Genomic DNA, 14,279 nt, shown 5'->3' on the forward strand with positions numbered 1-14,279 from the left:
TGTATCATCTTGACATTTTACAAAGGTATGATGCTTACTAGTTCTACAATCAAAAAAATTCTTTTCCATATCTCTATTCTTGTATTTTCCCTCTGCATCATATATAATATCATCGTATTTGGTACCTCCATAAATATCATTCCTTTGATCAGAACCTATATATATAGTCATTTGTATACATCATTCCTCCATACATGTATATATACATACATGTATATATATACATGTATGTATGTATGTATGTATGTATGTATGTATGTATATACTATATATAGACCATGAAAAATCTAGTAACTTTAAATTTTGGAATCGTAATAGAAAAAAAATGGAATGTGTCACATTGGAGAGAGTGCTTTCCTAAAAAATCTATTTCTAAAATTCAACTTCGATTATGAACATTATTAGGAGACTACACTATAACTAGTTTTCCTATTATTTTAATCTTTTGGGAGACACTGGATGATTCTTGTGACTATCAAATTCTGCCTGTTGCAGGGAGGATTGAAGACTAATGGCAAAAAAATTTCTGTGTCAAGCTTGAATGTGACACAAAGTTGTCTGTGTCAAGCTTGAATATGACATAGACAACTTTTTTCCATTAGTCTTCGATCCTCCCCGCAATAGGCATAATTTGATAGTCACAACAATCATCCAGTCTCTCCCAAAAGATAAAAATAACAAGAAAACTAGTTATAGGAGTAAGAGCATTGTAGTCTCCTGATAATGTTCATAGCCAAAGTTAAATTTTAGAAATAGATTTGTTAGGAAAGCACTCTCTCCAATGTCACACATTCCATTTTTTTTCTATTACGATTGCAAAATTTAAAGTTACTAGATTTTTTATTTTATATATATATATATATATATATGTATGTATGTATGTATAGTCATTTGTGAGATAAAACTTCTGCAAAACTATCTTCCTAAGGTACATGTGTGAGAGGAAACTTTTCACTAGTCCTTTCTCCCTATACATCCTCTCATAGGTGTGTAAGAGGATTCATCTTCCACATGTGGATTTGGTCAATAGAATCCTCCCCTTTTTATATCTCTTCAACCCTTTCCTCTCCCAAGTGCATCAAACTCTTTATATCATTTGTTATTCTCTAATCAAACCCAACCTCTCATGAATCCTTGATCATTGGTCTTCAATTCAATTGTCAAACATCCATATCCAATCCTTGAGATACCTAAAAATTATCTCTCTCCAAGGAAAATAAAAAACAAGATCCATTAACTCTCTCCAAGGAAAAATAACAAACAAAGGATCCATTATAATGCCATGGAACAAGTTTTACAAGAATCCACATTGAATCATCTACTAGAACTGGGTCAATATCCCTTGCCAGATTCACAATATGTCTTAACGATCTTCTTGTGTATTTTATAATTCTATAAATGGTTTTATTGAGCATTAATTAGTTGATCTTTTGGTGCAATGGCAATCACACTTATAACAAGTGATATTAGAGCTTGGTTACAGACTCAAATCATTGTAGGCCATAACAAGTAATGCTAGGAGGGGGGTTGTTAGTGGTAGACAAACATCACTCATTATATTTGTGATATCTCTTATCCAACTCCTATCTCTTATATAAATCTAGTAGTTTATCAGTAATTAACAAGTCAATCTTTTGGTGCAACAGTAATAATGTTGTGTGTGTGCGTGCGTGCATGGATGAGTGAGAGAGAGAGAGAGAGAGAGAGAGAGAGAGAGAGAGAGAGATTATTGCATAGATCTATATGTGAGAAAAGATATTAGAGGCAATTGGGGTGAGGTTGGGTGGTGGATACACATACACACACACACACACACACACACACACACACACACACACACACACTTATTCTATGTTTTTTATAAACTATATTTAATAGAAAATAATACTAAATCCAACTAAAAAACAAAGGTGCACACATCAAACATGATGCTATGTTTTATTGAAAAAATAGGAATACTTTTGTTTGAGTGAAATATTTGACCCTCTTGATGTTCTCCATTTGAAAATAAAATAAAATTAGCAATTAGAAACTAGAGTTATAGTGCACCAAAATTCTTCTTATTATTGTATCTTAAAATTTTGAGTGCATAAATCTCTAATTACTGATGTCCAAGATCAGATTTAATTGAATTTAAAAAATGGCCCCTTTTTACCCTCTTTTTATATACCATTCACCTGCACATGGTCAAAAGTCTCTATCTCCAACACAAAAATAATCTATAAAATTTTAAAATACCTTAACATGCACACATTTTATGCTTGAATGTCATGCCCATTAAAAAAAGAGCAAAAAATGAAATAACTTGGTAGACTTAGCTTATATTTTATAACAAACCTAAAATATGCCCAGTTGTTTACAAATAGTGTCTAGGGTGATGGGGGACTTAAAATCTTATTTTTTACTAATATTAGGGTGAAAATGGATTTTAGTGTTCACTTGAGAAACTTAATATGATTATCAAGTTCTTAATGATCATGTTTACCAAGTTGAGCAATAACATGTATGTTTCCCTAAAACAGAGATGTAGATTATGACTATTGAAGCAAGAATAACAAAAATTCAGTTAGAATTTCGTATGTATCATATTCATCATAAGAGAATCTACTTCTTATAGCATAAGAATTCTAAATACAAGTTATAATCCATATTTAACCATATCTATATTGAAATAAACAATGGCTGCAAATTTATAGTTAGCTTAATCATAATTACACCTCATAGGAAAATAATTTATTTTCACCAAAGGATTTATATCATGAGAAGTGGAGAGGAAGAAACTTTATGAACTTTCATCCACTATTGCATTCGTATGAGCTAGATTTAGTCACATCACTAGTAGGCATGTAACATAAGTTAAAATTTTGATCTCATAAAAATAGAGTCACTACCTCAAGATAATGAAATCTTTGAACTAGGTAATCTAAGATAGCCCCTGATCAATTTTGCATTTAATTTGACAATAGAGTCCTCAAATTTATTTATTGATATACTTCATCTTATTAGATCTCACAACTTCAATTATTTTAGTACCCAACTCTTTAAATTAACCTCTAAATTAACATATCCCTAATAATGGCATCACTTATTTAGATAATTTGACAAGATGGAAACTTCAATAGAACTTTATCAAGATATTTCCACTATCATGTTAGCAAGAGATTTTCAAAATGATTTAGATTTATTATTTTAAGTCAAAATTAAATTTACAAATTATTTAAGACAATATCACAAATAAATTTGATTCAAGTGAAAAAAATCTATAATGTAAATATTATAATATTAACAATCTAAAAGAAATTAGAGATAGTTAATTTGTTTCCAATTCTATTAAAATCTTTTATGAAATAAATGAAACTAATATTCAAAATAATGTTTAAATTAAAATTACATAGGTGGAGATTAGCAACTAGCTAAGATGTTTGGTTAAGATGTGACTTTAGGTTTTCATTAACTTACTTTTTTATTTTCTTATTTTGAAATAATTTAACTAATAAAAAAATATTATTTAAAATAATAAAGTTTGCAATGTTATTGTAATAAAATAATATTTTAAGATTAAGAAATTATTTAAAGACATTTAGAAATCCTAAAGAAATTTAGCTTACATGCCTTTTAATTGACTCACTACCCTACTTGCACAAACATGGAAGGAGGGATAACATTAAAAAAAATCCGTAATGCTTCTCATAAGGAATTCAAATATGACACTTAGCTAATTTTTCCAAACAAAATCATGATTGGAAAAATTCATAGTTTTAAAAAACATAATTTGATATGGTATGTTGAGTTATTCAAAGACACAACTAAGGTTGAAATTAGATGGCAAAAACAGTAGACAAGAAACCAGAACTGGAATATTTCACATCAACTTGGAATTTTGAGTTCAAAAATTTCTTATTAGCAGTACGTTAAACAGTTCACATGGCTTGTCTAGGTAGGGTGCTTCCACAGTTGAAGTTGCAACATCTATCAAAATTCCTCTTTTCATATCATATGATAGATGCCCATATTCGTTCCAAAGCTCCCATTTAGGTAGAGGCAGCAGGCAGGATAATGGCAGAAGGAGGGAGTGTGTTGGAAAACATTAGCCAAAACTTGGAAATCTCGAGTTTTTATCTTAACCAAACTCTCATCTTTTACCATATCAAAAATTGTGGAACTGTGAGAATCAGCTAAGGGTACCTGCATAGCGGTGAGTGCATTCTAATGGATTCAATTCCTTCGAAGTCATCTTATTAAGATATACTCCCAATTTAGCACAGACAGAGTAGACGCTGGAAAAGACTTTGAGTATGGCTTTACATATTGAAGTTTTCTTTAGCAGGCATGTTTTGCGCATCTCATGCAATCATTGAAAACCAAATTTCTTTGAGGCACCCCGTCAAACGGTTCGTGTGCCTCACCTTTGCTTTCCCAATTTTCATACGTGTCTACATAAATTATCCAACAGTAATCCAAAGATCCCCCAATCCACAGAGTTTTGATGGACATCCATACCTATTTTGAAGCTCCAGTTTGACAGTGTAGGGAGTGATGTGCATGCAAATGAAAACATTCAGGTGGGAACTCTTTTGTTGCATAGATGGGCTGGAGAACCGATTTAAAATTTAAACTTCTTGTGCGGGAGGGAATGGACAGAAGTAACAGCGATAGAAAAAGATCACAGTGATGGGTTGGGAGGGTCCACACCAACCACTCCAAGCGGTCAAAGCTTTGAGTGTGTTGGCTAAGCCCGCCCTCACGCAGGTTATGAAGGGGGTGTCTTATATTTGCAGTTGATCTCTTCCATTGTATTTTTAAGTGTTGATTGCATGAATCAGCTTGTGCCCTTCTATCAGAAACAGATTAGATACCGTACTTGTCATTCTTGGAATGAAACGCACCTGGGAGACTTTAAGACTTTTGAATATGCTGATACAAGTGAAAAAGTGATATAGATCGATGTTTCAAATTGTTTCAATAGTAGACACTCTCTCTCCAGGATTTCCCACACAGTCCGATGTAAAATTTAGTAATTATTTCATTACTGTTTTCTTGTGCCTTTTGTCTCATTTTATCATCATAGACAATGGAAATGTTAAAAAATCATTTAATACAAATTGGAGGTGGGTGTTGTAAGATTTTACAATCAATCTGAAAAATAAATGAAGAATCTTGCTGAAAGAAAAAGATATGAATTACAGAAACATAAAAGAAAAGAGAACTATTGAATTAAAATCTATGTTCATTTATTACAATATGCATAATGATGCAAGGTATATACAGAATAAAATCTTTAGATAATCCTAAATCTAATGCAATAGTTGGTGTTTAACTTCTACATCAAATCGTTAACTAGTCATTAGGAACAAAGATTCTAAGTTAGGGCCGTGAATCACTCTGAATTAATGTTAAATTAGCAACTTCAATTTGGGCATGAGAAAAATGGATTATACACAACAAAGATCCCAAATCAATGGATAGTGCATTAAAGATTTGAGTTTGATGCTACATGAGAAAATTGAAGTTGGAATAATGCACCAACACCCCCCTTAATTCTAACTTTGGAGAAAAGAAAATTTTGAGGAAAATAAAGAGGAAAGAAGGAAAACCTAGTGGGAATAAAACAACCCCTCAAAATAGATACTAATAAAGCAATAAAACTACCATGTTATAATTTCTTTCACTTGGAGAAGATCTCCAAGAAAGTGAAATGGAAGAGAAGATAGATCCCTTTGCAATGTGTAGTCAATGGTAGATACTCGAAACTGAGTGTAGAAGGTGGTCCATGATCTTCGAACAACATTCTTCCCTTTAGGAAGAAACAATGCTGAATATGTATGAATCAAGTCTCCCTAATCCTGAAAGGAATATGTAGGAAGAAATCTCAAAATGTATGATGCCTATGAAAACTACTCCATGGTCTCCGTGTAGATCTTGAAATAGCTTGAATCTTTTAGAAACTGATGGATAACATAATCAAAAGATATATTTATCTCCTGAGAAGACAAATAGATCTCCTCAAAATGTTGTGTAAATGTATCCAAACTTGTATCAATCTATAAAGAATGACCATGCAGAGAAGGAAGAAGAGGGACAAAAGGTTCCCTCACAATGACTGTATGAAATCAATACTGTTATCTAGATCCAAAATGAGGGATTCTACAAACAAAAATGGAATGGCTGATAGAAATCTATCCCAATGAACTGAATCTGAAAGACACAAATGATCCTGTTGCAAAGAAACCTTAGAAGCTTTCGATGAAGCAACATTGGAAGCTTTTGATGAAGCAACTCTAATCTTTGAAGAGACAACAAGAGCCCTAGGGTTATTAATAAACTGATCATCCAAGAAGGACGTGCCCACACAAGATGAGACAATTAAAATCTTAGTATCACCCGTAGAAGCTTGATTATTCAAGGAATCATCACTCTCAGATGAAGAATTAATGTCTCCATACAATTACCAGACGATGGTCCAAGCAATGAAAGGGCACTCTGTGTGCTCTATATGATATAAAATACCCTTAGAAATAGTAAGACATATTAGTCCATAGACAATATCATTACTATTAAACCATAAAATTTTCTATTCATACTTGCTTGGCTAAGAAATGTGTCCAAGGAGATTGGGCATTAGATCTTGCTTAATGCAATGATCCTTTATCCCTTTTTTCCTAATTTTTTGAGGTTAGCTTGACAAAAGATGGATGAAAATACATACCAGACATCATTGACCTCCCCCAAAATGGAACTTTACTCAGTTTATGATTACAAATAGAAACACATCAACAACCCTAAGTCTAATGAACAAAATTCATCTAAAAAAAATACTATGATCTGTAATACCTGCAATAAAAATAATACTTCTTCTAGCAAACTAGGCTCTGATACCATGTAAGATTTTACAATCAATTTGAAAAATAAGTGAAGAATCTTGCTGAAACAAAAATATATGAATTACAAAAATAGAAGAGAAAACATAGCTATTGAATTAAAATCTATATTCATTTATTACAATTTGCATAATAATGCAAGATATATATAGAATAAAATCTTTAGATAATCCTAAATCTAATGTAGTAGCTGATGTTTAACTGATACATCAAACAGTTAACAGTCGTTAGGAACAAAGATCCTTAGTTAGGACTGTGAATCACTATGAATTAACGTTGCATTAGCAACTTCAATTTGGGCATGAGAAAAATAGATTATATTTAGCAAAGATTCCAAATCAATGGACAGTGCATGAAAGATTGGAGTTTTCCATTTCATGAGAAAACTGAAGTTGGAATTATGCACCAACAGGTGTGTTGGGCTCTGTTGTAGGTCAAATATTTGAGGTGAGCCCAAGACTAGTAAATTCCTATGCTCTCAATTTCTTATGATGCTATAGTGAGTTGAATGGTTGTGATTTGTTCGATGGTTGTCCAACATTTTCGCGTATTTTTGACCTTCAATCTTCTAAATTAGATCCTTCACTTCATATTGGAAACACCTAGTAAAAATTATGGTGGGTCCAATGCATCTCCTTACCTTCAAAGACATTAAAATATATATAGACTAGATTGGTAGGCTTAAAGAACACATTTAAAACTCAAGCATTCCCCTGGATGATGTACCTAGTATGATCTTGGTTGGCAGGACTGTCTGCATGGTTACCTTTCAACCATTACTCCTCCATACTTTATAGACGACGGTAAAAATATCTCTCTTAATCTATTTAGTGGGCCCAACATGATCAATTATTGGCATATATATGTAAACATAAAAAAACACTGAAAAGAATTATAATTATGGATGTCGTTGGTTACTCCAAGGAAATCCAATATTTGGCGTCTCCGTGGAATACCCATCGTAATAAAAATAATCGTTACCACGATTTCCAAACCCTTCGAATAGAGGCAAGTTCGAAAGCATGGCTTCCACCAAATTAGGTGACTCAAATTTGTGGCATCTTGTCCTCCATGAATTGGAGATGCTCGATCCTAATTCGACGTAAGCCACCACCCCCTTGGTTTAACTATTTGTTGATATCATCACCTTAACTTCACTATCTATTTTGTTCTTCCCTACATCCTCCTTGTTGTGTCATTTGCCTTTCCATACTCCATATCACATGTTCATATTTTTCGGTCCTCCTTGTTTATTTATATTTTTATTTGCAATCTCCATTCCGATAAACTAGGCGGACAATGAACAGAGAGTCAACCACCTCTTATTCTTCACTATATAAACTCCTAATATGGGCACGACTATAGTTTCCAACAGACTAGTAATCGACGCCAATCCAATCTAATGATATTGCAATGATAGTCATTCAAACAAATATTACTCACTATATAGTTTGAAATTATATTAGTGAGCATTGGTAGATGCTTGATATAATTCATAGAGACCAATATATTAAATTTGGCAAGCATTAACCACCAGTATATGAACAATTGATCAAGGCTATGATTCCTTAGACATTAATGTTTGATGATGCTTGATCATTGATGGCAGACTGCTTATTCCTTCAACGGCTAGCCGGTCTTGTTTAAATATTTTTCCCTTATGTTAATCATATTATTCATATGTGTGATTCCTCTTCCTACTGCCTATTGTCTTCAAACAAATTTGAAACCCATACGTAGCATTCAAAGTCTTCTTCGTGGCTAAGGAGAGAGAAGTTGTTCGATGCCTGATCTCAATACATCTATCATTCTATCAAACAGTTCACTTGCGTCTCCCACGGTCTTGTCTCACCACAACATTTGACTTTTGTATCATAGAATGTATCTATCCTTCTATGAAACAGTTCACTTGCTTCTCCCATGGTCCTGTCTCACCAGAGCATTTCGCTTTTGTAAATGTTTGAGATACTCCATTGGGCAGTACTACAGGGTATCACAGGTTCCTAGATTGAATCTAGCTCTTATATCATGTTGAACTTTGGATCTTCTGCAAATCTACTAAGCACTGTCATGTTAGGTATGTGTTTTTCAAATGCAACATTCTTTTATATTTATATGAGAGCGAGTAAAAAATAGGCATGTCCCTTCACGAGACATGTATGTTCATTAACATTATATATATATATATATATATATATATCGTGTGTGTGTGTTTCTTTGCTACAATTTATCTGAGAGAAGCTATCAAACATCAACATAAAGTTTGAAGAATCCACTTATGTTTACATCTTGTTTCTCCTTTATAAATTGGATCCATTGCTTAGAGGTTTTTATGTTTTTGATAAAAGAGACAATAAATAAATGTATTATTGGAATAACAGAGACAAACACAAAGGATTAGCTGTTAAAGCATCGAGGGTTTTCATGTTACTTTTCAAGGTCATGAGTGTTTCCAAGTTACTCTTAGATCAAAGGGAGATAATATTTTATAATATCTACTTTATTTTTAAGATACATATATTAGATCTTATCTTTAATGGTGAAGTTTTTTTCTAATGGAATTCATCCATACATATATAAGGTTGTGTGATGATTTATCATGGTTTATTTATTATTATTTTTTTAGTCATGCCTTCTCATTATATCTAATAAGTAATCCAATATATTACACTATTTTAAAAATAGATTTGCATGTAATCTTTAGAGAATTAGCATTTGCAACAATTCTTGTTCATTAACAATATTTAGTATCAAAGCCTTGATTTTCTTCTCTCAATTTCATTTTGATTTTCCCTCTAGGCAGTCCAAGAATGTCACATGAAAGTTAAGTACTACTAGAGGATAGTCTTTCTTTTCTTAAAGGTTATTATGCATTTGCAAAAGACTACCTTTTCTACCCTAGATGATTGCGCACTTTACCATGCTCATTAGTGGCTATCATATTTACATGATCCATTAACCTTATGTTTATGGTGTTTTCCTAGGAGATACTATCATTTTCCAATGTTCGGAGTCTATCAACATAGTCCTCTAGACATAATTAGGCATTTGTCATTGTAACTTTGTTCTCACTTGCATTTCCTTACACGAGCATCAATATCTAATTACTATTGTGATTATATTTAAGTTGCATTCATGCATTTTGAGGTGTATGTTTGTAATCTATAATAGTTATGAGAATCTTGTTTATTTGAAAGGACCATCCATTTTCTTATTTTTCTCTTGTTGTCCTTCTATAGTTTGCAATGTTTGTTTTCCACTTTTCATTCATGAATGTTTTCATTCCCTAACATTGTATCTTCAATGTATTGTTTTTTCTTTATCACAAAATTTTGCGCCCATGCTTTGCGTAGGACCCCCAAGAAACATTGTGAAACATGGAAATATCCTTCATGTGTGTGAGGTTGAATATGTGGAAAATGATGATTGCATTTCTAATTAGGATGAAATGTTGAATCAACCCAACACTTGAAACCTATTCCTAACCTAAAATTAAAAACTACAAGGAAAAAGAAGAATAAATACATGAAAGTAAAGGGTGGTGTACTAGATTGAAACATGTTATCTCATTGCCTATGACTATGTAAACAACAACAAAGCCCAGAAAACTACTCAAATCTCAACTCCAATATATCCCTCAAGGACTCATATGTAGGTTAGAACCAATGATATGTTTTAGGGAAATATGCATTCACAACACAACATTCATGAGTGTGTTAGACATAGAGTACAAACTAAAAAGATAAAAATAAACTTTTAAGACAAGGCAAGAAATATGTGCAAGATCATTAAATGTGAGAAAATGTAAAACATATATTTTTTATTTATGTGAGGAAAAGAAAAGTCACAATTGAAAATAAAATCTATTATAAAATAATAAGAGGAGAATACAAAAAATATGTACACAAATTGCCTTTATAGTGTAGGCATAACTTCTATTTTTCATGAGAGCTCAAAATCCAACTAGATTGGAGTTGGGTTATAATTAGGAAAAATATGAAAATCATATTAGATATCTAATCTTTGTGTGTATATTTAGATCCATAAATTGACATGAAAGGGCCAATGAATGTACTAATAGACAGAAAGGAGAAAACTCATGACCTAGAGCAAGATATTTCAAAAATAATTGTGCCTCTACCAAAATATAACAATACCTACAGATGATACATAGGCATGGGATGACACTATAGTGTATACAAAGATCTTTGAATAGATATGGGGTATCCAAAGTTGATAGGTCCAGAGAGAATCCCTTGGTGCAACTGATAAAGAATTCGTAGTTTGCAACCACATCACAAGTCATTGGTAAAAAAATGTGAATGTAGATGTATCATCATAAATCAATATCCCTTCAATTTAGTGATTTTTTAGCTCCTCTTTAGCATGTTTTTATTATACATTTTCACACTACACACACTTATTCAATTTTCCTCTCTCTTTCCTATGAAAAATTTTGTTATGTGGAGCTTAATAAAACTTAGAGATTAATTTTTCTTCACTTCATTCGATGTGATTTCTCCCTAGATTTTTCTATGGGGGTTTGGGGGCAGCTCTCTCATGCTAGGGGTCAAGGGGCAACACCCCTTGCAGGGTCCTAGGGTAGTACTCCTTGTGGGGTCTTGGGGTCACTAGCCCCAAGCGTACTCCATGTCACAATACAAGGTGGGATTGACAAGAAGCACCCTTGAAGCCAAAAATGAATTTACTATTGTAAAAGGTGTCAAGATTTAATTTTCTATTGATAAGAATATTTTATCACTTAATTTCTAATAAAAAAAAATCTTGTATAAAATGTCTTAGGGTTAGGTTGTTTGATTATGTATGATGATTTAGTAGCTTCTTGCAATGATATTGAGTTGTAAGGGATCACATATTGTAATTAGGTTGTAATCATTGGATAATAAGAATATTGGACTTTGTGTTTGATGGATGTAGCCCAAGGGTTGGGTGAACTGTGTTAAATCTTTGTGCCTTTTGTTCCCTTCTATGTGCTTATTATTTTTTGATATTAGTTATATTTGCATGTAATTGTTATTTTTGTCTCTCTAATCCTAACAAAAAACTAAGGTAGGATCTAGCACATCCTTTGTGATTTCCCTCTCTACCTTATGCACAAATCAATGTAGGAGCTCAGCCCTATGCGTCTTCCTCCCATTTTCTCAGTTTAACCTTATTTCAATTCTTAAATAATTATTTATCACTTATGTACATCCAAAATAATTGACCAATATTCATATTTGAGATCCTAAAGAACTTCCCCATGAATAGTGCCTCTCGAGATTAAGGTTCAGGTCAACCTTAGCCCGAGGTATTAATTTGTCAAAGTCTTGGGCCCATTTCAAATTAAACATTTTGTTACTCAATTTAGTATGCTTTTGAGGATTTTATCTTTGAATCAATATAAAACACCCTCATTTTCTTCATTTGGTAAGCTAAGGCATGAATAACATTGCACATGTGTGATGACATGCTTTGATGGACATCTCAATTCAATATAGAGCAATTTTAAGGTGAAAGCCAAAGGTTTTTTTATTCATCCATTGAATCAAAAGAAGTTCACCATTCAATCACAAAAATACTACAAACAATATTCAATCAAGCATTCAAAACACCTAGGGGTTATAAATAGATTGTGATAATGATCTAAGTAATTTAGTGCTTGGGGGATTTGTATGATTTTAAGATTATTTTTAGATCTATGCTTTTTTTTTTCATATTAACATGTCTTCGTATGTACTTAAGCATACATTGATTATAGTTACATGATAGGGTTTCACTCTATAGGGTTAGATCTTGGCATTTTGTATTATATTTATATAGCTCTTTTCATTCTAGAGCTACATTTTAGATTCACAAGCACTATCACACATTATATCTCTCCTAGTGACTATTCATGGAGGTGAAAATTACCTAAGAGGGGAGTTGATTAAGGAAAATTCCTATATAGACACCCCCGTGCACATTTTTTAGATGTCCAAGATTTAGAACATAGTTTTGAGCACTCTTTTTGGGATACTTCCAAGATCTATATTTATTATGAGTTTCATCATACTAGGTTAAGGTCAAGGTTGACTAGGACCTTGGTATTTTCAGTACCAATTTTGCTATAGGTCTAGGATCTAGATTGCAGAGTTACAAATTTTTATATCATTTTCAATCCTAGGTAGAGGTTAAGGTCATCCTCTACCTAGGGTTAAGGTTGACCTATACTATGTAGGTTGAACTTTGTAGACAAAAAAATAGAAGTCTACCTAGTTCATATTTGCTAGTTTTTGGAGACACTGAGCAAAAATTAGATCATTTCAAGATTTCAATCAAAAATGAATCTGTCAATCGAGATCTTCCTCCACTTATCTTCAAGTTCTACTCAATACTTTCACTACTCTTCATGTTTTTTTGATATGTTGGATCTAAAAATTTAATGTACTTAGTTGAGATATGCCCTTTTACATCACTTGCATTTAAATTAATCAATTTTCTTTAATTACGTTATGATTTCTTCTCTTAGGGAAAGGAGGAACAAAATCCAAGAGACTTTCATATTGAGAAGATCATGTGCTGGTACTTCCCTTTGTACTAATCAAAACTTCCTTATGGAGAGATTTTGGTATTCTTTCTAAATTTATATATATGCAAGTGGGGTGCACTCAATTATACCCCATTTCACCCATTACATTTTACTTAACCAATACCTTTCATGCATTTGATACCTTTTGAGTGGTTAGTTAAATTTTGCATTCATTTCAATTATGTCAAAAAAAATCATCAAGTGGTTAGATTTCCCTTTAATGTTTAGTATTAGGTAGTTTTTTATACTTTCATTTACTTTTTATTGCATCATAAAAGGAGAAAAAAACATATACAAAAAAAGACAATTGTATTTTTTTGGTTGTTTGATTTCTTTTCAACATGCGTGATTTAATTTATGATTATTTTGATGATTCCTTCTATTATATAATTGAGAGGTTGGGGTGGGCGGGGGGGGGGGAGGGTGTGTTGGGGTGAACTAATTAAATCCAATTATCCTACAAATCTAATTCAAGCTCCATGCACTTTTATATCAATAACTAGGTAACCACATCCAACACCTCAAATCATACTTGTAAACTTTTTGCATCAAACTATTAACTTATTGTTCCTTACTTTACCAAGTATTAGAGAAATCACTTAGCTTATACCAAGTTTCAAGATTTGAAGAAATAATATGAAAATAAACTTGCAACATAATACACATTCACACATTTCACATAAATATGTAAGATGGAAACCTTGTAAAGGGGAAAAACACCTGGAAACTGACAACCCAAATAATTTCACTCTTTTGAAGTGAGCTTTATTAGGAGTCAACCTTGTTAAAGGTCACATGCACATTTTAAGTGTGACCTGGTTAGAGAATTT

Source organism: Cupressus sempervirens, chromosome 5 (assembly GCF_028749045.1).
Source record: "Cupressus sempervirens isolate cs-2001-9-10 chromosome 5, ASM2874904v1, whole genome shotgun sequence".
Lineage (NCBI taxonomy): Eukaryota > Viridiplantae > Streptophyta > Pinopsida > Cupressales > Cupressaceae > Cupressus > Cupressus sempervirens.